Source organism: Pongo abelii, chromosome 22 (assembly GCF_028885655.2).
Source record: "Pongo abelii isolate AG06213 chromosome 22, NHGRI_mPonAbe1-v2.0_pri, whole genome shotgun sequence".
Lineage (NCBI taxonomy): Eukaryota > Metazoa > Chordata > Mammalia > Primates > Hominidae > Pongo > Pongo abelii.
Window position 1 is genome coordinate 53284315 of NC_072007.2, and position 11151 is coordinate 53295465.

Here is an 11151-nt window from a genome sequence, read left to right on the forward strand (position 1 = left end):
CCTGCCTCAGCCTCCCAAAGTGCTGGGATTACAGGCATGAGCCACAGCTCCCGGCCACTAGTTAACATTTAAATCATTGAGATCACCTTGACTTCAGCATTATTCTTAAGGCCATATTTTACTAGCGCCACTCTGAATTTGATCTTTGGCCCAGGTTATGACTTACTTTGAGAACTTGTTACCACCTATTGAGTCTAATAATACTTTCCCCAGCTCCAACCCAAAGTGTGCTCTAAATTCTGCTGACCAGTTTCTTTGTTTGTTTTTTAACCACACTCTTTTTTATAAATGTCTCAACATATTCAAGCAAAAGAAACACAGGTTAATCTCAACATTATACTGAGTGATCGTTTTCAAGTCCCAGAGTTCAGTAGTTGCCTTTTTCTCTGCCCATCTTATTGAAGGGCAACAATTTTACAAATCCTTCACCATGACATAGAGTCATTCTCCATTTGTCCACCTCCCGTACTTTTTCTCACCATTGTTCCAGTGTTCACTGCCAATTTCCCCACTGCTTTTCCAGGCTTCTAGTCCAAAGCTAATGCCACATGTTACAGTAGCACCCACTGCTAGATACAAATGTCTGTAGCATGCATATCTTCCTTGCAGTCCTAGATAATATAGATCAACAAGCTCATGAAAACTATGGCTTTTTTTTTTTTTTTTTTTTGAGGCGGAGTTTCACTCTTGTTGCCCAGGCTGGAGTGCAATGGCGTGATCTCCGCTCACGAAAACCTCTGCCTTCCAGGTTCAAGCAATTCTGCATCAGCCTCCCAAGTAGCTGGAATTACAGGCATGCGCCACCGTGCCCAGCTAATTTTGTATTTTTAGTAGAGATGGGGTTTCACCATGTTGGCCAGGCTGGTCTCAAACTCCTGACCTCAATTGATTCTCCTACCTTGGCCTCCCAAAGTGCTGGGATTACAGGTGTGATCCATGAGCCATGTTAGTCAGGCTGGTCTCGAACTCCTGGCCTCAGGTGATCCACCCGCCTCGGCCTCCCAAAGTGTTGGGATTACAGGCGTGAGCCACTGCGCCTGGCCCAACTATGGCCATTTTTATAATTCATCGATTACATTAGCCTAGAGTGAGTGTGGGCTTTCTTTTTCAATTAAGAAACATGGATTGGCCGGGTGCGGTGGCTCACACCTGTAATCCCAACACTTTGGGAGGCCAAGGCAAGCAGATCATCTGAGGTCTGGAGTTCAAGACCAGCCTGGCCAACACAGTGAAACCCCATCTCTACTAAAAATACAAAAATTAGCTGGGCTTGGTGGCGTGCACCTGTAATCCCAGCTACTCAGAAGGCTGAGGCAGGAGAATCACTAGAACCCAGGAGGTGGAGGTTACAGTGAGCCGAGATCACCCACTGCACTCCAGCCTGGGCAACAAAAGTGAAACTCCATCTCAGAAAAAAGAAAAAAAAACTTAGGGATTGTTGTGTTGTATTTCTAGTCCTGTCCTGAGTAAAAGGTATTAGGAACCTGAGAATCCTTCCATTAGCACAATAGAAAAATGGGCAAAAAGGCCAGGCACGGTGACTCACGCCTGTAATCCCAGCACTTTGGGAGGCCAACGTAGGAGAATCAATTGAGGTCAGGAGTTTGAGACCAGCCTGGCCAACATGGTGAAACCCCATCTCTACTAAAAATACAAAAATCAGGCCAGGCGCAGTGGCTAACGCCTGTAATCCCAGCACTTTGAGAGGCCAAGACGAGTGGATCACCTGAGGTCAAGAGTTCGAGACCAGCCTGGCCAACACAGTGAAACCCCGTCTGTACTAAAAATACAAAAATTAGCCGGGCGTGGTGGCAGGCACCTGTAGTCCCAGCTACTTGGGAGGCTGAGGCAGGACAACTGCTTGAACCTGGGAGGTGGAGGTTGCAATGAGCCGAGATCACGCCACTGCACTCCAGCCTGGGTGACAGAGCAAGACTCCGTCTCAAAAAAAAAAGAAAAATCAGCTGGGGGCCGGGCGCAGTGGCTCACACCTGTAATCCCAGCACTTTGGGAGGCCAAGGCGGGCGGATCACGAGGTCAGGAGATCGAGACCATCCTGGCTAACATGGTGAAACCCCGTCTCTACTAAAAATACAAAAAATTAGCCGGGCGAGGTGGCGGGCGCCTGTAGTCCCAGCTACTCGGGAGGCTGAGGCAGGAGAATGGTGTGAACCCCGGGGGACGGAGCCTGCAGTGAGCCAAAATCGCACCACTGCACTCCAGCCTGGGTGACAGCGACACTCCGTCTCAAAAAAAAAAAAAAAAAAGAAAAATCAGCTGGGAGTGGTGGTGCGCGCCTGTAGTCCCAGATACTCAGGAGGCTGAGGCATGAGAATCACTTGAACCCAGGAGGTGGAGATTGCAGTGAGCCGAGATTGCGCCACTGCACTCCAACCTGGGTGACAGAGTGAGACTCTGTCTCAAAAAAAAAAGAAGAAAGAAAGAAAAATGGGCAAAAAGTTACCCTTTTTTTTTTACAAACTGGCAAGATGACGTAAGCATCATCTTATGGTCCTTGAGTTTTAAAAAAAAATTGTATAAAAACAAAAATAGACAAAGACCTATTAATTTCATGGTGGTCGTAGTGGGCTGAAAGGTGACCCTCTAATTATGCCCACGCCTGGAAACTGGGGATGTGACCTTTTTTGGGGAAAGGGTCTTTTCTAATGTAATTAAGGATCGCAAAATGAGAGCATCCTGGATTTGGGTGGACCCTAAATCGAATGTCATGTGTACTGAGAAGAGAAGGGAGAAGACAGAGGAGAATGGCAGATGAAGACAGAAACAGAGATTGAAGTTATGTGGCCATAATTCAAGGATTGCTGGCAACACCAGCAGCCAAGAGAAAGATGAGGAAGAATTCTCCCCTAGACCTTTCAGAAGGAGCGTGGCCCAGCCAACACCCTGACTTCAGACTTCTGGCCTCCAGAACTGTGAGAATAAATTCTTACTGTTGTAATCCACCTGATATGTGGTAATGTGTATATTTCAGTGGGTTTTAGTATATACACAGAATTGTGCATCCATCACCGCAATTTTAGAACATTTTCATCACCCACAAAATAAATCTTAAACCCAGTAGCAGTCACTCCCCCTTTCACCCTCCCCACAAACCCCTGGTAACCATTAATCTACTTTCTGTTTTATGGATTTTGCTAGTCTGGACATTTCATATAATCTGGCTTCTATCACTGAATATTATGTTTCCAAGGTTCATGGATATTGTAGCATGTGTCAGTACTTCACTGCTTTTTATGGCCAAATAATATTCCACTGAATGCATATATCACATATATCACATTTTGTTTATCCGCTCATTGGTTGACAGGCAGTTTGGGATTTCCCACCTTTTGGCTATAATGAATAATGGTGTTGTGAACATTCCACTGGGAATGGAATTGTTGAGTCATATGGTAACATTTAAACTTTTCAGGAACTGGCCAGGTGTGGTGGATTGAACCTGGGAGGTGGAGGTTGCAATGAGCTGAGATTGCACCACTGCACTCCAGCCTGGGTGATGGATCACACCTGTAATCCCAGCACTTTGGGAGGCTGAGGTGGGTGGATCACAAGGTCAGGAGTTCGAAATCAGCCTGACCAACATTGTGAAACCCCATTTCTACTAAAAATACAAAAATTAGCTGGTCGTGGTGTTGCGTACCTGTAATCCCAGCTACTCAGGAGACTGAGGCAGGAGAATTGCTTGAACCCGGGAGGCAGAGGTTGCAGTGAGTGGAGATCATGCCATTGCACTCCAGCCTGGGCAACGGAGCCAGACTCCACCTCAAAAAAAAAAAAAATCCTTTTCAGGGACTGCCAAGCTGATTTACAAAGTGGCTATGGCACTTTATAGTCCCACCAGCACTACATTGTGGTTCCAGTTTCTCCATATCCTCACCATCACTTGTTATTATGTCTTTTTTGTTTGTTTGTTTCAGAGTCTCACTGTGTCCCCCAGGCTGAAGTGCAATGGCACAATCCAGCTCACTGCAACCTCCCTCTCCCAGCTTCAAGTGATTCTCCTGCCTTAGCCTCCCAAGCAGCTGGGATTATAGGCACATGCCACCACACCCAGCTAATTTTTGTATTTTTGATAGAGATGGGGTTTCACCATGTTGGCCAGGCTGGTCTCGAATGCCTGACTTCAAGTGATCCACCCACCTTGGCTTCCCAAATTGCTGGGATTACAGGCATGAACCAGCGCATCTGGCCACATATTATGTTTCTAAATAGGTGTGGGTCTCTCATTGAACTGTTATATTCTACTGTCAAATTGTCTCTCCGTGAATAAATACCACACAGACCTAATCACCCTAGCAGCGTATTAAGATGTAATATCTTCTAGGGCAAGTCTTCACCCTTTTTTCCTCACATTTTCCCCCTTCTCCTCTCTTCTTCCTCCTCCAAGAAAGCCTTGGGTATTCATAGCCCTTTATTACTCCCATATAAATGTTATAATTAGGGCCTGGCACGGTGGCTCACGCCTGTAATCCTAGCACTTTGGGAAGCCGAGGCAGGCAGATCACCTAAAGTCAGGAGTTCGAGACCAGCCTGGCCAACATGGTGAAACCCCATCTCTACTAAAAATACAAAATTAGCTGGGCATGGTGGCACGTGCCTATAATCCCAGCTACTCTGGAGGCTGAGGCAGGAGAACCACTGAACCCAGGAGGCAGAGGTTGCAGTGAGCTGAGATCGCACCATTGCACTCCAGCCTGGGCAAAAAGAGCAAAACTCCATCAAAAAAAAAAAAAGAAAAAAAATATATATATACAGATATAAATTAGGTTATCAATTTCCCCCAAAATCCCTGCTAGGATATTGATTAGAATGTAATTGAATGTATTTTATATATATTAAATCTGTCCCCAGGCTGTTCCCCAAGCTGGAGTATAGTAGTTATAATAGTACAATCACAGCTCACTGCAGCCTTGACCTCCTTGGCTCAAGTGGATTGTCCCATCTTGGTCTCCTGAGTGGCCGGGACTACAGGTGTGCATGACCATGACCTATTAACTTTTAAATTTTTTATAGAGACGGGGGTCTTGTTCTGTTGCCCAGGCTAGTGCCAAATCCCCAGCTTCAAGCAATCCTCCTGCCTCGGCATAGATTTTTTTTTTTTTTTTTTTTTTGAGACAGTCTTGCTCTGTCACCCAGGCTGGAGTACAGTGGCATGATCTCGGCTCACTGCAACCTCCATCTGCTGGGGGTTCAGGCGATTCTCCTGTCTCAGCCTCCCGAGTAGCTGGGACTACAGTCACGTGCCACCATGCCCAGCTAATTTTTGTATTTTTAGTAGAGACAGGGTTTTGCCATGTTGGCCAGGCTGGTCTCGAACTCCTGACCTTAGGCAGTCCCACCACCTTGGCCTCCCAAAGTGCTGGGATTACAGGCATGAGCCACCGTGCCCAGCCTAGATTTTTTTTTAAGAACATTCACGTTTACAATATTTAGGAGCACCTTTTCCTCTTCATTTATTAATGTCTTACAATAAAATGTTATCATCTTATTCAGAAAGCGTATGCACAAAATTTTAAATTTTATTTTTAGCAAAAAATAAGGGATTTTGCTAGTGTAGATGGGACCCTTTTAAAATTTTGTTTGTTGTTGGTGTCTAGAAATACAATTGACTTTTGTAAATTGTTCACACGTCCAGCAGTTTTGCTGAATTCTTGAATTCATTTCAATGATGTTTCTAGATGTTCCATGGGCTTTGCTAACAAACACTGCCAGTTTGCCCAACACTTTGCCAGTGTAAGGCCTGTGCCCCCAGGTATATTCCCAGCCTTTTGGGGAGGAGCAGGGAGCCCCTGCAGGCTGTGCTTCTCAGCCTTTGGGTCATTGCCCGCCGAGCTTTACATTTGTTTACATTTCTTTTTAATGCTAATGGTATCATGTGTGGTCTGTAAGTGTCTATATGTGTAAGTTTTAATGAGTCTTAACTTTCTATAAACCAGCACCCTCCTGGCTGGGGTTAGCCAATAGCCCCAGCCCACTGAAAGCCTGGTGGGCAGAAAGGGAAGAGAAACAAGGGTGTTAATTCACTGGTAGGATGTGTCTCCTGAAAGGCTCCTGCTGCTGCTGGACAAGCCCACGGAGGGCCCAGCTTCCAACAGGTGAGCCTCCATGTCCCACCACTACTTTTTATTTTATTTTTAGACGGAGTTTCACTCCTGTTGCCCGGGCTGGAGTGCAATGGCGCAATCTCGAGTCACTGCAACCTCTGCCTTCTGAGTTCAAGTGATTCTCCTGCCTTAGCCTCCCGAGTAGCTGGGGTTACAGGCAAGCACCACCACACCCGGCTAATTTTGTATTTTTAGTAGAGACGGGGTTTCTCCGTGTTGGTCAGGCTAGTCTAGAACTCCCAGCCTCAGGTGATCCGCCCACCTTGGCCTCCCAAAGTGCTGGGATTACAGGTGTGGGCCACGGTGCCTGGCCTAATTTTTTTTTTTTTAATTTTATAAAGAGGCAGAGTCTCACTATTGCCCAAGCTGGTCTCGAACTCCAGGGCTCAAGCAATCCTCCTGCCTCGGCCTCCTAAAGTGCAGAAATTACAGGCATGAGCCACCACATCTGGACCCAGCCTCTACTTGTTACTGCAATACGCAATTTGGAGAGACTTAACTGCTCACGAGGAAATGTCTAGTGTCACACAGCATTTTAAGTAGATACTTATAGCACTTGAGCTTACCACAGTAGCAACAGGAGGTGGTTGTGAAATGATTACAGTAGTAAGGTATGTGCTAACATTAGTTTTATGCAGTTGTGATTGAATACTGCATCTTTACATTTACGTCTCTCAACTGTGAATGCTGTCATGTGTGGTCTCTGTTTCTGTATAAAAGTTTTAATAAATTTACCAGCCTGGCCAACATGGTGAAATCCTGTCTCTACTAAAAATACAAAACTTAGCCGGGCGTGGTGGCATGTGCCTGTAATCCGAGGCTGAGGCAGGAGAACTGCTTGAGCCCGGGAAGCAGAGGTTGCAGTGAGTGAGCCAAGATCGTGCTATTGCACTCCAGCCTGAGTAACAAAGCAAGACTCCGTGTCAAAACAAAAACAAAAAAAAAACAAAAAAACAGTTTTTATAAATTTTAATATTTTATCATCAATTTGAGTACATTTTAGGTAGTAAATGATAAAATTAGTATCTACATATATTTTATGCATTAATGACATACCGTTTTCTTAATTTTTCAGTATTTCTAGGCTATGTGGTTCATCCTAGTTTTGACAAATTATTTCATTCCTACAAAAAATTTTTCAATATATTTGTTGAAAAAAGCTACATATAAGTGGACCCACATAGCTCAAACCCACCTATGCCCTACAAGTGTCAACTGAGTAAATATAGATAGATACATAGAGAGCTAGATATAGATATAAATATCAGCCAGGCACAGTGGCTCACCCCTGTAATCTCAGCACTTTGGGAGGCCAAGGCTGGTGTACTACTTGAGCTCAACAGTTCCAGACCAGCCTAGGCAACATGGTGAAACCCTGTCTCTACAAAAAATACAAAAATTAGCCAGGTGTGGTAGTGTGCGCCTGTAGTCCCAGCTACTTGAGAGGCTGAAGTAGGAGAATCACCTGAGCCTGAGAAAGTCAAGGATGCAGTGAGCTGAAATAGAGCCACTGTACTCCAGCCTGGGTGACAGAGTGAGACCCTGTCTCCAATAAATAAATAAATATCATACATGCATGTTTCCTGTTGGTTTTGTTTTTCTGGAAAACCCATCTATTACCCTGGCCAAATTTTGAAGTTGTTGAGCTCACAATAAATATAGAATATAAAGGTTTATAATTTTTTTTTTTTTTAGAGACAGAGTCTTGCTCTGTCACCCAGGATGGAGTGCAGTAGCGTGATCTCAGCTCACTGCAACCTCTGCCTACTGGATTCAAGAAATTCTCCTGCCTCTGCCTCCCGAGTAGCTGGGATTACAGGTGCCCACCACCACACCCAGCTACTTTTTTTTGTATTTTTAGTAGAGACAGGGTTTCACCATGTTGGCCAGGCTGGTCTCGAACTCCGTACCTCAGGTGATCTGCCCGCCTTGGCCTCCCAAAGTGCTGGGACTACAGGCATGAGCCACTATGCCCAGCCTCTAAATTTATCTTTGATTGCATCTGATCTTTATTTAATCTAGGGTTCTTAAATTTCAATCTATATGTATATAGATTGAAATTGTTCAAGCAATTTTCCTGCCTCAGCCTCCCGAGTAGCTGAGATTACAGGTATATGCCACCATGCCCAGCTAATTTTTGTATTTTTAGTAGAGACGGGGTTTTACCATGTTGGCCAGGCTGGTCTCAAACTCCTGACCTCAGAAGATCTGCCCACCTCGGCCTCCCAAAGTGCTGGGATTACAGACTTGAGCCACTGCACCTGGCCAATTTTTGGTTTTTTAAAAGTTGGGATGTCCTGAAACACAGGAAGTATATGTGTTTTTTAACTTCAAACTTAAGTAAGAATAGGCCTTGAGACATTTTTCCCCACTCAAAACCCAGCCTGGCTCTACACATTTCCTTGCTAGCAGATTGCTTTGCCCAGGGTCACCCATCACTGACATGTAGCCCTGCAAGGGTGGCAACTTCCTCTGGCGGTTTCCAGCCCACTCCCAAGTGTTCGAGCCCCAAGGTCTCATGTTCTCTGAAGTCTGTTACACCAGAGATCTGGCTGCTGAGACCAGTGCATGCTTCCAGGGTGGCACTGCTGCCTGCGATTTCTTGCTGCTTCTCTGTTTTTTGGATCCCTAGAGATATCCTTTACTTGATTATAAGGTCATTTGAAATTATGCCTGTAACCTTTTACCCAGAATTACTACATGATTTGGAGCCCAAGGGTTTTCCATAACTTTTTTTTTTTGTTTAATTTGAGAAGGAGTTTCGTTCTGCTGCCCAGTCTGGAGTGCATTGGCACCATCTCAGCTCACTGCAACCTCTGCCTCCTGGGTTCACAGCTCCCAGCCAGTTTTCCATAATATCTAGTGACCAAATATTGCCAGAAATAGAACTTATTATTTGTGTTTTAAATCACAATGTTAGGGCCATGTGCAATGGTTTGTGCCTGTAACCTAGTGCTTTAGGAGGCCGAGATGGGAAGATTGCTTGAGCCCTGGAGTTTGAAACTGTAGTGAGCTATAACCAAGCCACTGCACTCCAGCCTGGGTGACAGAGCAAGAACCTAAAAGAAAAAAATACATATATTATATATACCAGAATACAGAGCTGAGGCATGCATGCAAATGGTGTGATAATTGAGTATTTTTATTTTCCTCTTTGGCCCAAACACCGTGGAGTTAAATGTTCAGAGTATGGATCCAAGTGATCCTCTTGTAATCCAGTTATCCTAAAAAGAAGTTTGGCCAGGCACAGTGGCTCATGACTGTAAATCCCAGCACTTTAGGAGGCCGAGGTGGGGGATCACAAGGTCAAGAGTTTGAGACCAGCTTGACCAACATGGTGAAACCCCGTCTCTAGTAAAAATACAAAAAAATTAGCTGGGCATGGTGGCACACGCCTGTAATCCCAGCTACTCGGGAGGTTGAATCAGAAGAATCTCTTGAACCCAGGAGGCGGAGGTTGCAGTGAGCCGAGATCGTGCCACTGCACTCCAGCCTGGGCAGCAGAGCGAGACTCCGTCTCAAAAAAAAAAAAAAAAAGAAGTTCAACTGACCCTTGGGAGACATAAGGGGGAGCCTCTAGTAGTTCAGATAGAACTTTGTGTGATCTACAAAGAAAGGAATATAAACAAACATACACTTTTAAGGTTTTGTGTTAAAATGCTGGGTACTACTTGCTAGAGCTATGGGCAGAGTTGATGGTGCCCACAGGAAGACTCTGGGCAAAGAGTTAACTGGAGGAACAGCCTCTGCTGTTGGAAAAATCTAGTCTACTATTTTCTAGCTGATTGGAAAATATAATAATGTATTTGTCTGGCCTCTGCTTTTTTGATTTTAATGCAGCACCTTATATTTGCTTCTTGCACTTGGCCCTGTCCTTTCTCTTTGGCCAAACACAGTTTAGGCCACAGTTACCTCCCAACCAGGCTGCATAGGCTTCCCAGCCTTCCTGCTCCCTCTAGTCTTAGGCACTGGCCTCACACATTGTTGCCCTAGTTACCTCTCGAGGCCCTAATCACTTCCTTCAAAAACCATCAAGACGGCTAAGCGTAGTGGCTCACGGCTGTAATCCCAGCACTTTGGGAGGCCGATGCAGGCAGATCACTTGAGGTCAAGAGTTACAAACCAGCCTGACCAACATGGTGAAACGCTGTCTTTACTAAAAATACAAAAATTAGACGGGCATGGTGGCGGCGCCTGTAATCCCAGCTACTGGGGAGGCTGAGGCAAGAGAATCACTTAAACCCAGGAGGCGGAGGTTGCAGTGAGCCGAGATTGCCCCTGCGCCACTGCACTCTTGCCTGGGCAACAGAGTGAGATTCCGTCTCAAAAAAAAAAAAAAAAATCAAGATGGTTCATGCCCCTTCAACCATAGGTACCCCACCTTTACCAACCTGGCCGGTGACCACGCTGGAGGAGGTCTTTTCTTTTTGTCTCTTCTTGAGTGTTGCAACTCAAGCAAGATGTCAACATCTGCTGCATGTGCCCGCTGGTGGTGGTGTGGAAGTGGGGAGCTCCAGGTCCATGAAGGAGGGTGATGTGGATCTTCCAATTCCAGATCAGGATCCCCAAATTTGTTATTAACCTGTGAATTATTAAGCACACCTCACAAAGGCAAGCATGACCTTTTCCCTGGACACAACAGAGTTAGCCTAGCGGTGAAGAAAAAAAAATCTGGCCAGGTGTAGTGGCTCACGCCTGTAACCCCAGCACTTTGGGAGACAGAGGCAGGCGATGATTTGAGGTCAGGAGTTCGAGACCAGTCTGGCCAACATGGTGAAACCCCGTCGCTACTAAAAATACAAAAATTAGCTGGGTGTGGTGGCTCATGCCTGTTGTCCCAGCTACTCAGGAGGCTGAGGCAGGAGAATCGCTTGAACCTAGGAGGTGGAGCTTGCAGTGAGCCTAGATTGTGACACTGTACTCCAGCCTGGGCAACAGAACAAGACTCTGTCTCAAAAAAAAATTTAGGCCGGGCAGGGTGGCTCACGCCTGTAATCCCAGGACTTTGGGAGGCCAAGACGGGTGG